The sequence below is a fragment of the Paramormyrops kingsleyae genome, chromosome 24, assembly GCF_048594095.1.
Source record: "Paramormyrops kingsleyae isolate MSU_618 chromosome 24, PKINGS_0.4, whole genome shotgun sequence".
Taxonomy (NCBI): Eukaryota; Metazoa; Chordata; class Actinopteri; order Osteoglossiformes; family Mormyridae; genus Paramormyrops; species Paramormyrops kingsleyae.
In genome coordinates, this window is record NC_132820.1 from 20243654 (window position 1) to 20257348 (window position 13695).

At 41.5% G+C, this 13695-nt stretch overlaps 1 long non-coding RNA gene across 1 annotated transcript; it reads right to left on the reverse strand.

Annotated features, from left to right (window-relative positions):
* Nucleotides 1-489: 489 nt before the first annotated feature.
* On the reverse strand, nucleotides 490-2849 carry LOC140582463 (uncharacterized). The gene is made up of 3 exons (XR_011985436.1): nucleotides 2438-2849; nucleotides 1566-1613; nucleotides 490-1384 (listed from the first exon to the last, which is right to left on the reverse strand). It is a non-coding gene; the product is annotated as an uncharacterized lncRNA (long non-coding RNA).
* Between the last annotated feature and the right edge of the window lie 10846 nt (nucleotides 2850-13695).

The window sequence follows — 13695 nt, forward strand, 5'->3', positions numbered from 1 at the left end:
TTGCCGCGGGTTGGTCCCCTCTTGGCCCTCCTCTATTCCAACAATGCATTTAGTTGTCAGGTTACACACATCTGACTGCAGTTTTTTCGCAGCAGTTTCCAAAGTAAAGACTGTAGAGCTCCACGCCGTGGTAGACTGCTCGAGGTCGTCCAAACGCTCGGAATGCTGTGCATTAGCAGTCTGTAAGGAGCTAGCCGTAGAATGCAACTCTTGGCGGATAGAAGTTATTTCTTGCCAGAGGACAGCAGTTTGTGTATCTATTTTCGTGCCCAATAGTTCAATCGCTGTCATAATTTTCTTAACCGAATCCGAAGAAAGTTGCTGTGCATCACCCTCAGTGGTAGCCTTCTTGCTAGCTGTAGCAGGTTTCTGTGAGCGACTAGCCATTTTTAAACGAGGAGGAAAACAAAACTTTTAAACGCGTTTTCTTGCTGCCTTAGTCCTTCAATTAGTGATGTTAAACTTTTCAGATAAATATTTATCTATCAATATAGCTTCTGCAAGTATGTAAATATAATGAAAATGAAATTGCTCGCTGAGCTCCAGGACCTCACAGCCTCACGTGTCGAACGTCAACCGGAAGTTCCCATGCAATTGTTTCTTAAACATACCTTTACCTATCTTATCTTATCCTATGTTATCTTACGTTATGTGAAATGTCGCTATTTACATCTGACAGATAGCCCATCTCCACAGCCATCTCCAGAACCCCAGGGATGTCACTCAGCTGGTCCAGCACATCACTAGGAAATTTGACCTCATCTTCATCAAGTCTCGGTCGCAGGGGCACCCTCATTATCCCTGTATGAATAGTGAGCCTCAGAGTTTCCATTCCTCTGTTGCTTGCAGATGTGAGCTGAGCTCATGAAGTCGTTCCAGAACTGCTGGCACCAGTAATGAGCATAGCACTTGGCATCATAGGTCATCTTATTGTAGTTGCTTATATCGTAATTATTGAATTTTTCCATTTTTTCAATAACAAGAGAAGGGGACAAAAACGGTGGTGTTGGACCCATGACCAGCTGAGATGAGGGGGCCTGCACCAGAACGTGAGGCAGAGGGGTGGGATGAACTATGGCTGGGGCTGAAGATGGTTCTGGAGCTGGGCTAACTGGTGAGGCTACGCATGGGGATGAAGGAGGGGAGTCCATAAAAAGAGATGGAGAAGGAGGTAAAACAAAAGAGGATGGGACTGGTGAGGGAACTAAGAAGGAAGTTGATGATAAGGCTGGTGAGTAGGGCTCAGGGTGCGACGTTGTTGGGACTCGATGCAGGATGGTAGCGATCCCACATGGGTTGAATCGAAGGGGTTACTGGAGAATAGCAGCTTTTGTAAGTTCTTGGTATATGGCCCCCTTCCGTCCTTTAGGTTTCCTCCTTCGTCCTGATAAAAGAATGACGGTACAATTATGCAAAATAAAGTGTAAAAATACAAGAGTCAAATCAATTGATGGCTGTTAGTGACAGACAGACAGCACACTTGGCAGTCAGTACTGCACATTGAGAAAAATACTGCCATCTCATTGTCTCATTGGAGACAGGAAACAAATGCTTGGGAGACTTACGCGCTGGTCTCGGATTGGGCTGCCTGCATTTCCGTAGGGGTACTTCACCTATAAAAACACACCAGTCAGTGCACAGATTGCCTGATATGCAGAACAGCATTTACTATAGAGAATAGCAACGCTGGAAAGGTTCATGTGCACCAAGGCTAACAGCCCACTCAATCCAAATGCTGGCATCAGGAACTGACTATTCAATCAAATCATTTACTGTATATAAGTGAACTTTATTGTCATTCACACCATACAACAGTACAACAACGGAAGCATAGCTGAACAAAATTGCATACCTCCAGGCTCAATGTGCAGACATAAAAAGACAGGTGCACATAGTCAACACATGGATAACACAAAGAAAATTTCACTTCTTACACAGAAGTAATTAAGACTGTGTAAGACAGCATAAGGCAGCACAGGACAGACACTAAATATACAAACCAATATACATATATCTTGCGCCTTCCATAAATTCCATTATTTCTTTACTCTCAGGGTACCTAAAGTAAGAATTCTGCCTTTTCTGATTTACATTATGGGGACATATTCACCTGTTATCTTACTATTTCACAATGATTATCTGTGATGTTTAAACACATCACAGCAGCAGAATTTACCGATTCCATTATACAATACAGTAACCATGCGGATTAGAGCCCCGTATGTTTACCGTTTCATGGTAACAAACACGATCTATTACTGTAAGTAAAACTCCATCCATCCCTTATGAACATTTTATTTTTAAGTATTCCAAGACACACACTTCCAAAACAAGATGATTGTCACAGAATACAAGACTCAACAACACCAGACAGCCCTATTCTGACTTTCATTCTTCAAGTGTTGAGTTACTCTGGCCATCGTTTTGCCATTCTTACCGGGGCAATGGAACCAGGGTTGTTTTCTGGAGCAATCCACACAAGTTTCGGGGTGACAATGAAACAAGACGGACCAATTAGTGCTGGGCTGTTTATCGGATATTTACGGAATATCGATATATTATCAAAACCAGATAAAGGAGGACACAATACAGTTTATATCGACATAATTTGGTCGTTTGTTAAAATCGGGCGCTATTAAAGACTTTGAATATAATTCCTTCCCCTTTTAGAAGTAACGCGAGAGCTGCGGTCCCGACGTTGCACAGACTCCCAGAATTCACAGCGAAAAGCGACCCATTCAGTTAGGATTCATGGGGCTTAATGCAATGGGACAGATAATATGTCACATGTGGTTTTCATTTAAAACTGAATATTTACCACACTTGAAGGAAATTTTCATGTATTGCTAATCTTCCTAAAAATACAGAGGTGGATCTATGCACTTATGCCGATATTATGTTTTGTTTACCCATGTTTACAGTTTTATCCTTAACATAGCCTCCACGGTTTTGCTCTAAAGACATCTCATTTCATTTACACAATGACAATAAAGCTATCTTTATCTTATCTGAGAGTGGAAGAAGCAAAATGACGCAATGCTAACGTTAGCATTAGCAAACAGCTGCCTAGTAATCTTTGGAAGTAACACGTTACTATAATTCCACTACGTTTGGCTGTAAGGAGTAATATAGCTAAATACCCTTTCAAGTTAAATAACACAATTAACAGTACCGAAATTTAAATGGACTTGTTACTTTTGTCTTTCGTTAAAATATTAAGTTACAAATGCGTCCTGTTCCGCTAATTTCCGGTTTATGATCTAACGCCATCCGACCTTACTGACAATTTGTCAGTTGTATTGTTTCGCACTGTCACAGCTGCAACACTAAAATGATATAACTACCAGGCATTGGCATTGTCTCCGCGATCCTTGAAAATCCATCGTCAAAGCATCTCTGTTGCAGAAACATCGCTAACGAACATTGATTCGACATTCCCCCGATGTCTGCGCCATGTTTCTCAACAGCGAGGCGACGTTAATGTGCTCACTATGCTACCTATAGCCCACTGTTATTTTTCCTTATTTGGCTTTATAACCCACAACAGGTTTATAGTATATATGTATTCCTATAGGGTAGATGTGTTCTGTTAGCCCCACATGCAGGCATACTGTTTAAAAGCACATATATAGAAACAATCCATTACAACGTTTACTGTTTGATATTGACAACATGACAGAAACAGAAACACTAGGTTTAACATTTATGCTGAAGTGATTATAACACAGCAATACTGTCCGATAGTGGTGGGCGGATCGATCCAAATATCGATAATAATGTTGGTATTTATATTGATCAATACCAGTTTAATGAGATCGATACTTATAAGTTTCAATCTCTCTCCCGAATGCACCGCAGCTGTGTGTTCGCGCTGCTGCTCTCAATTGCTGCTCCCAGCTGTCACATGACTCAGCGGCGCCAGGCTAGCAAACAGGCGCGGGCGCACACACATACACACACACACTATAATATTTCTAATAAAGTATTTTAATAGTGGGTCGCTGAGCCATGCTCACAATAATTAACCCTCTGCAGCCTAGGGGTAGGAAACACACTTTCACTGACTGGGGCATGGTCACACATTTCTTCAAATATCATAAACTTAATTCATGACAAATAAATTATTTCTTATATATTTGGTTTGGCAACAAACTCATCTTAATCTTAGTGTACTTTGTAAATATGTCAAATTTATGTGAAGTTTGTAATTTGACATTCAAAGTATAGACATTGCAAAATGCAGTTTGGAACACTTGCAGAAACATTATAAAAGTACATAGTAAGCAATGCTGGCAGTTTGTTTTGATCCCAGATATCTGATCACCAAAGTCTTGGCTACATGAAGATGACTAAATGGTGTAGTTGCAACATTCATTTGGATAAATAAATAAGAAAAACCTAACTCATGTAACTATTTCTGGCTCCTTTCATTGAATATGTAGCAACTTTAATGTGTATGAATGAACCATTGTCACCTGGCCACGTCCCTACCCCCCTTTTATGGCGCTGATGGGGACGTACAGTATCTGGATCGCGTTTCACCATTGCGCTGTTAATCAAATTACCATGCGAATGCGATTTGAATACGCGCTACACGCCCCCGATGCAGGTAAAACAAAGTAAGGTGACATGGTTTACTTTTTTGCCGATTCAACCTAATTTAAAAAACTTTAATACGTCCGTCAATGGATGTTTTGAAAAGAAGACAGATTACGGATTTTTCATGATTCTACATTAAGATTTGTGGGATTCAATAGAATTATAAAGAACATACAATGAATAGAGGAAAAGGAGAATATAGCTTAAAGCAGGGCATGATGAAAGGAGGGGGTTGATTCTAAAATAATACAACTAACAGAAATCAGGAACTGACAGTGTGCGAGCAGGGCAGGGTGACCTCGTCCCAGACAGTTGGAAAAGAGGAACAGATGCTTATTTTAACTTTTGCTTAACAAAAGGGGGCTGCAAAAATGCTGACACAATAAGATGCTGGGAGGGGGGACATGTGCTAACTGACAAACAGAAGCAAATGTAAAAACATGTTGATGTCACGTAGCTGGGAAAATACCAAAAGAGGGGGGAACACGTACCCGGAGGGCTATAAAAAGACAGCCGATAACTATTGTTCGAGCTTCTTACTGTACATGCTGAATGTATGTCAGGTAGTCGCTCCCTGATTGTAATCAGTCAGAGAATAAACTGGTGACTTGCAACTACTCCTCGTCTCAGCTGTGAATCTCTTCTCATCCACGGACCCGGTGGAGACTACTTACTCCAACAGATTTCAGCGAGATATAAACTGAAATAGACGCGAAAAGTACGTTGCATCGCCGACGATGCACTCGACCCCAGAGGGTAAAACAGCAGGGATAGTTCGGGGTTTAATCATCAGATGCATGCGTTGATTACAATAACAATTGCACTACTACACCCACACACCGGCACTGCTCACCGTGCACGTCGCCCCGTTTACTCCTCATACACACGGTGGGCGCACGCACACATACACACACACTACACACAACAATAAACATTAACCACTATACATGACATAACACACAGCACATTTATAATCACACAAGCGATTACTTATAACTATTTATAAGCTATCATCAGTCCAAGGAGTGACGCCGATGTTTCCGTTCTGCCTTATTTGCTGTAACTGTAGTTCCGCTTTTTGCCAGCAGGCTGCGCACAGACAGCGTTTCTGTGGGCTGCACATGGTATGTAGTTAGATTAGTATTTCATAACTGCACTGCAGGACATTGCGTAAAATCATTTTCCGCAGTAAGTATTGGAGTGTTTATAAAGGATCTTTTAAAAAATAATAATAATAATAATAAATCAGTTTCTCACAAACACCTCCATTCATGACTGACTGAAATATCAAGGATGAAAGTGATTAGGATCAGCTCAGAGAGCCCATGCCGAGCTGTTGCTAAAGTAGCAGCAGTCAACTTTAAACCAATGTTAAACAAATACTAGTCTGAAAACAATCAGTCATTAAAATTAATCAGCTTGCTAAGTTGTGTTTCCTTTAATAATATAAATGTTACAGAAAAATGGAAACCCCACGCTCTCCGCGAATATTAATCACCAAGATTTATAAAAACCGCAACTGTACTGAAAAATAACGTTGCTTATGAATGTTGGCAAGTAAAAAGTATTTGTACTTTGTGATCAAGTGCCATTCTTGGCACATCACACAACGACGAAATGTGTCCTCTGCATTTTAACCCATATGTGACATATTAGTGGGCGGCTATATTATTTAGCTTCATTCTTAAAATAATAATACTAATACCAATAATAATAATAATAACAAAACCAAATATCCTGTAAATTTTAGAATGTGAAATGGTCGGCTAAGTTGACCTCGAACGGTTCTGCGTACTCATTGTTTTTTTTTTTTTTTTTTTCGTTTCTTGTTTTAAGAAACTGAAGCCACCCAATCAGCGTGCCAATGGAGTGACGTCAAGCGAAGGTTCAGAGAGATTCTAGAATTTATAGTTATTGCTACGTATATCTGGAAGCAGAAGCTGTATTTTTTTTTATTTCTCTCAGTCTTGATTTGGGCTTGGTTGGTGATTACTGTTCCTGTTCAATTCCTTTAAATAACTTCGGCAATGGCTCCTTTCAGTCGCTTGCGTAGTTTTCTACGCACTTGTCTGAGAAGCTTGAAGCGTTCCAACTTTCGTGTGGGCAAATCCACTGCACCATGCTCAAGTGTTGCAACGGGGGTTGCTATAAATGGCAACGCCCCTGCAACGGTCGGGAGTGGCATCCACCTCCCCAGTGGACACGGGGATCACGGGGATCAGTGGGCGGCAGTTTGGGAGAAAATTACAGCCCTCGAAGACGAGGTGGGCCGTTTACGGTCCGAGATCTCCCAGCTTGCCGGTGCCCTGACTCACCCAAATATGCCCCGGAGCAGTTCGGAGACCACTCTTATAGTCCCCACTTCAGCTCCAAGCTGTTTCCCGCCCCCTCCTCCTCCTCCACCGCCTCCTCCTCCACCGCCGCCTCCTCCTCCTCCGCCTGCTAATATCCAGGGCCCGAAGCAGAAGAGGAGTCATCCTCAGGGAAGTGGCACAGGACCCACCAATGGCCCCAGCATGGTGGATGTTCTGGCGGAGCTGCCGCACATTAAACTGCGCCCAGTGCAGAGGCTGCCAGGTGGGACGCCAGTGACCAGGAGGGGACCGACACAGGGGACGCCCATGCCCTCAGAGGACTTTGCTGCCATTTTAGCAGAAGCATTGAAGAAAAAGTTTAAGCATCAGAACCACTCTGATGAGTAAGAGCAGCAGTCCTCTGAGGCCTTTAACACTAGGTTTGCTAAACCTACGCAAATCTACGTAAAATCCCCTCGGCCCGACCGGAATGGAACTCCGTAACCGATTCATGCTGCAAAAGGCAATGGAAGCAGAGAGGGAAGCTTTTGCAGCTGCTGCATCATTTGCTGCTGCTGTGCCAGGAACTGTTCAGACAACTCAGTGCCAGGTACAAGAGAGCTGCAACAGGAATCGCAGCAGATATCTCTGCGCAAAGTGTTGCAAATTCACCTGCGCCAAATGCAGGCACAGAGGTTACTGGGTCTGCAAACGCTGCAAACACTGACTATGAAACCACTGAGATGATGAAGAGGAACTGAGGGACTGAGAATTTTTTTTTACTTCTTTTATTATTATTATTATTATTATTGATTCTGTTTTCAGTCTATTTTTGACAAATAAAACACTTGTGTTTCTATATTTTGTGAAATTGTGTCTTTCATATTTGTGGGTCAGTCAGAGTGTGGGATATTTTGTATAGATATGGCAAGCTTGCCAGCAGCAGTGGCGGTAAAGAAATGCAAATGTAGCAGGGTTCACAGGTAACTAGTGTTTTTGCACAACAAAAGCAGGAGGACAATGGAGCTAATGGCCTCTCCACCCGAGGTCGGGCCGAGGGAATTCTCACCAGAAAATAAAAAGCTCAGTAAACCTAGTGTTAAACCTTTTTTACTTAAACTTTTTTTACTTAAATTTTTTATACTTATAACATTTTTATACTTATAACATTTTTATACTTATATCATTTTTATACTTAAGATTTTTATACTTATATACTTTATATACTTAAACTTTATATACTTATACTTTGTGTACTGATTCTATATACTTATTAATAAATAATATATTTATATCACTATTATTTTTAAAAGAGTTGCTGATTTTGTAATACTGCTGCAGCATTCTCCACATGCTAATCACTGCCCCACATCGAATTGGCACTTTGATCAGCCACGAATCACTTCACTACCCCCTGTTGAATGTTGCATCGTATGTTGTTAGATATTTCGTAGTAGTAAGTACTTCATTATTAGGCTGCACAATATTGGAAAAGATGTATTTCTGCAATGAGTATTGCAGTATTTATTTAAATTGAAAATGCTTAAAACAAACCAATTTCTCACAAACACATCTATTCATGAGTGATTTAAACGGCAAGGATGAAAATGATTAGGATTACCTCTTATGATTAGCTCTTGCCAAAATAGGGCTTGTAAACTTTTGTGGTACTCAGAATTAACCCAAACAACTATGACTCTATAATCCTCTATAATCACTCTCACTCTGTCACACTTGAATCAAACTCCAGACCTCACATGTAATGAGCAAAGTTTTCTTCTTTATTCAGCAATCCAGCATAGTGTTCCAGCCACACTCGGGTACAATGCGCAATGCACCCCGCACCCAGAAATCAGCAGGTTAATATACTATAAGACGAATTCCTCTATATGGACTTCTAAGTCCTGATTGGTTACCAAACATCTGCAAACCAGGTTTCGAACATACAACAAACATAATACGCCACCTCTATTGGTCTACTTCAAGGATGTTCAGTTTCCAATCCTCGTTAGGCCTAGGCCTCCTATGAGTCCCACACATAAGCCTGTCTATCCAGCCTAGGAAGGAGGGCAAAAACCCTAAACATTAGGGAAATTCCACTCCCAACCCAGCAAAAAGGTGCAACCCCCCCTTCGGTGTCCATGGCTGGCATGGCTCACAACGCTATCAGTAAGGGAAACCCCAACCCTATATTACCTAAATAAAGACTTCAGCGTAAACATATACAACCCTTATGGGTACATAACTTGCTTGTGTGTTCAAATGCTACCATACAACAAACTGCGTCTAGCATAGTACAGCAGCTACATTTACCCTCCTGCAGGTCCCCTTTCTCCCCCCGGCGATGTTCCCTTCAGCCCAGTTCTACAAGGTCTGTGGCCTGCAAAGCTGGTTCCGTGCAGGTGGCTGCGAGGCAAGGACACACGGCACCATCCCCAAAACAACAAAACCTGAGACACAAGAACAATCCTACAATGCCTCCCAACCCTGGCCTACCATCACTTTAAATTTCCCTTCCACACTTTGAACTAATGTTAAACATATACTACATAATCCTGAAAAGGAGTGGTCACTAAAATTAAACAGCGAAGAGAAAGCGAAGAACAGTGAGAGGACACCACTGTTTATGGTGTCCTCATCGACCCTTCGCTTGACCCTCTATAGCACAGGTGTCAAACTCCAGTCCTGGAGGGCCGGAGCCCTGCACATTTTTGGGTTTCCCCTCATTTAACACACCTGATTCAACTCCTTGTGCTAATTACCACACAGCTCTTGAGCTGAATCATTTGTGGTGGAACAGGGAAAGAACTAAGCTACACAGGGCTCTGGCCCCCCAGGACTGGAGTTTGACACCCCTGCTCTATAGTCTGCCTACAGAACCAACAGACCTGTGGACGATGCAGTTAACACTGGACTCCATTTCTTACTCCGACACTTGGAGTGCCCTGAGGCATATGTTAGGATTCTGTTTGTGGACTTTAGCTTTGCATTTAATACTATTCTATCGGAGCTAATGCGGACTGAACTCTCACAACTGTCTGTGCCTGATCCAAAATAACATATTATAACCACGATGGCCCAGTTTTACGCTACAATCATTGAGTCCATCCTCACCTGCTCCATCACAGCCTGGTTTGGATCAGCCACTGAATGAGACAAGGCCAGACTGCAACACATCATCCACTCAGCAGAGCGAATAATCGGCAGTAACCTGCCTACCCTCCAGACACTTTACATCACCAGAACCAGGAAACGGGCATACAAAATCTTTGAGGACCCATCTCACCCTGCTCACCACATCTTTCAAGCCTTACCCTCCATGAGAAGACTCATGGCAATCAGAACCAAGACCACAAGACACGCCAAGAGCTTCTCCCCTCAGGTAGTCTCTCTCATTAACCAAACCAGTCTCTGAATGGACGTTCAATTAATCGTCAGCTGCAGTGAAATATCCACCAGCATAACCAGTGAACAACTGACAAACTTCCTCTATGATTATATTCTGCACTCTTGCACATTATGCACACATACTGCAAACTCTGTATACATATTGCACTCTTGCACATATAGTAGACTTGGCTGCTAATTAATAACGGCACCATTTAAGAGCCCTTTAAATTATTATGCCATTTATGTTGTTTATATTCATACTACAATTATTACTATGTACACACATATATAAATATCATAATACCATCATCACTGCCATTTATAAAATTAATTATCATGTAATTATCATATTACCTAATTGCCAATCTATTGTTTATTACCTTTCTGCATATGTCTTTGCTAAACGTGGTATGTTCTTTGTAATGTCATGTAAAAGCACCACCAAGGCAAATTCCTTGTATGGAAACATATCTGGATTCCGATTCTACATCCTTCATCAGTACTAGAAAACTTCCATCCAGCGTTGCATTTCACTTTGACGCTGTCGCTTTTGAAACACTTTTCTGTGATCTAGCTCTTGTTTTGGTCGCCGGCTATCATCCAACAAAAGGTTCATTTCAGCTCTCCTAATCTGACATAAACCACACTCACAAACACTTTCGGGTTACTGTGCCACCGGGAAGGGATGGACTCCGGTCAGGATGGGTTTCCAGCATTTCCTATCCTGGCTGTTCTCTTTAGGGACAAACACAAGAATGGAGTCTACCCAGCTGGAAATTGTACGTTCCCTGTACGTTCAGAGAACGTACCCATTGGTGTAAAGGACGTCGCTGTGTAACCTTCCCAGAATGTTCCCGGGATGTCACGATGTGGAGTTCTTTAGACGTTCGGGGAACATCATTTTGGGAAAATTCGGGGAACTTTCAGGACGTGTTGGTAACGTTTCGGGTCCTATGTGGTCTTTTCATCACTTTCCCAGGATTTTTATAGATCTTGAGTGACAATTACAGTAACCTTTAGGGGACCTACCTGGAATGTTATTTTTTAGTCCTTGCACCACCTTCTCAAAGCTAGGGCTGTACGATCACATCACCATATGTGATCTTTCCACGAGTAATACTGAGATTTTTATGCAACAGAAAAGGAGAGATTACCCAAAATAACCTGTAATGAAATAGGACTTGATATTATCTACCAATTAACATAGTGTGACAAATAGGTTAGTGGTGTTACCCCGAGCTGCAACAACAGACACAAAACAGTACCTAATCCAATGAGTAATATTGTGCATGCGCACATCACAATGATGCGGAGGTGGATTTTTCGTACAGCACAACTCAGATCGTTTGCAGAACTTTAGTAACATTACAGGGACTTTTGCACAACATTTAGGTGACTTAAAGTTTAATATATGCAATACCAAAACGTGTTTACACTATAAAACAATTATATCCAATGCATTTCAGTTCTTATTATTTCTTTTATTGTTCATAATTCGAGTGAGAGAGAGAGAGAGAGAGAGAGAGAGAGAGAGAGATGTTTTGGTTTTGGACCAAAAATGACTCAGATTATGTAAAACAATTATTTAAACAAATTATTTACATGAAACAATTACTTCAGTCACTGTAGTAACATCTAAAATGTTCTTTTCTCAAACTGAGCTGAAACCATCCAAAAACACTATCAATAAAAAAGAAAGAAACGTTTGAGAGAAAACTCCGTCACTGTCTTCAATTTGATATCGTGTAGATGGCCCAGGTTCTTCTTCCGCTGCCTGAAAATCATAAATAACAATATTTCCCAGTCACTTCGTTTACTTTTTAATTGCTTTTGATTACCCTTAGGTGTACAGGCTATGAGGTAACTTAGCATATTAACCAAATGTGTTTGCCATGTAAAGTGTGGAAATATAAGACAAAACTGAGATTATTAGTGGTTAGACTATGAGTAGGTGTCCATGAATTTGTGACAGAAACAAAGGTTTAATAGAGAGACAAGGTGAAGGGTAATTAAAGTAACCAGTTACACTAATATCTTGGATGTCCTCCTGTGTTGCCATAAAATGTTACAGCACCTTTGTCACGACCGGGTGACGGGCGAGCGAGTGGGATGCGGAAAAGCAGGAGCAGGGAGACCGCAATCCAAGGGCAACGGGGTTTATTATGGAGAACAAGCAGACAGGGGAGCACTCGGTTAACAACGTCAATGACAGACCTGGGGAAACAGACTCGAACGCGGACTGAAACACACAAGACAAGCCGAAATAACAGGAAATAGGTGATCACAATCAGGGTAGTGCACGTGAGTAATGAGGGGACGTGGCACACACGAGGATCGGACGAGCTGGGCGTGACGACCTTGGCTTGTCCGATTTAAGTGAACAGGTACTACGAATTTAAAAATGGCATCAATGTGCAGTGCAGTTTTAAGTGTTAACTGCTCCGAAGAAAAACAAAAAAAACGTACAGGTATTGGGTGGATCTTTGCACGTTGAGGTGCGTGTTTTAGGGTATCCCCTATATAATTTTCAATGTCCTTCTCGCTAACCCTCGGAAATTGTGCAGCACAAGCTCCTAGAAAAAATGCAGTATTTAATAAATATTAAACAATGGGTCTATGCAATGTAATGGACATTTTGTGAAATCTAACCGTTTAACATACTAGGTAATTTAAAACAACATGGTGGAGTGCTGTTCCCAAGAAGGACAGCTTTCCTTTTCGGCCTTTCAGGCTGTAACTGTGACCAGACCTCGTTTGTAGCCATCTTTCTGAGGGTTCTCCTCACAACGTCCCCAATGCTGCAGCCTCCCATCAGACTAAAAAAACGGATCTATACAACATATGAAGATAAATACTTAAAAACAATTCTTAGTGTTGCAATTAGACAAACCCTTTTAAACAGCAATATAGCATATCAACATTCCATCTTTTGTTTTTGTTCTGGGCCCTCCAACTGCAATTTGAATCCCTCAAGCTCTTGCACTGTCCTGCAGGGCTTCTCAAAACACATGTTCTCCATGGACGCCGGGCCAGGGGGATTTTTTTGAATGGTCTGGACCAGGTGTTCAATACTGTTTCCAGTGTCTGCCTGCATCCTTTCAATGGCCATCATGATTCTTTCATGGATGGGGTCTAGGGGGCTTAACAGGGTTGCCAACTAACGCATCTGGCGTGACACTTAAGGCCAATTGATGCTTCACTTTTCCGTGTTCGTTTTCAGATGCGGACAAGGGGACGTCACGTAAATTTCACAATTTCTCGCGTTCGATTTTTACAATCATCCTAATTTTATCATATCCTATGTTATCTAATGTTATACAACCTATCCTATCCTTATTATATATTATTTTATGCTTATCGTAAGCTATCCTAATTTTATCGTATCCTATGTTATGTTATATAATGTTATCTT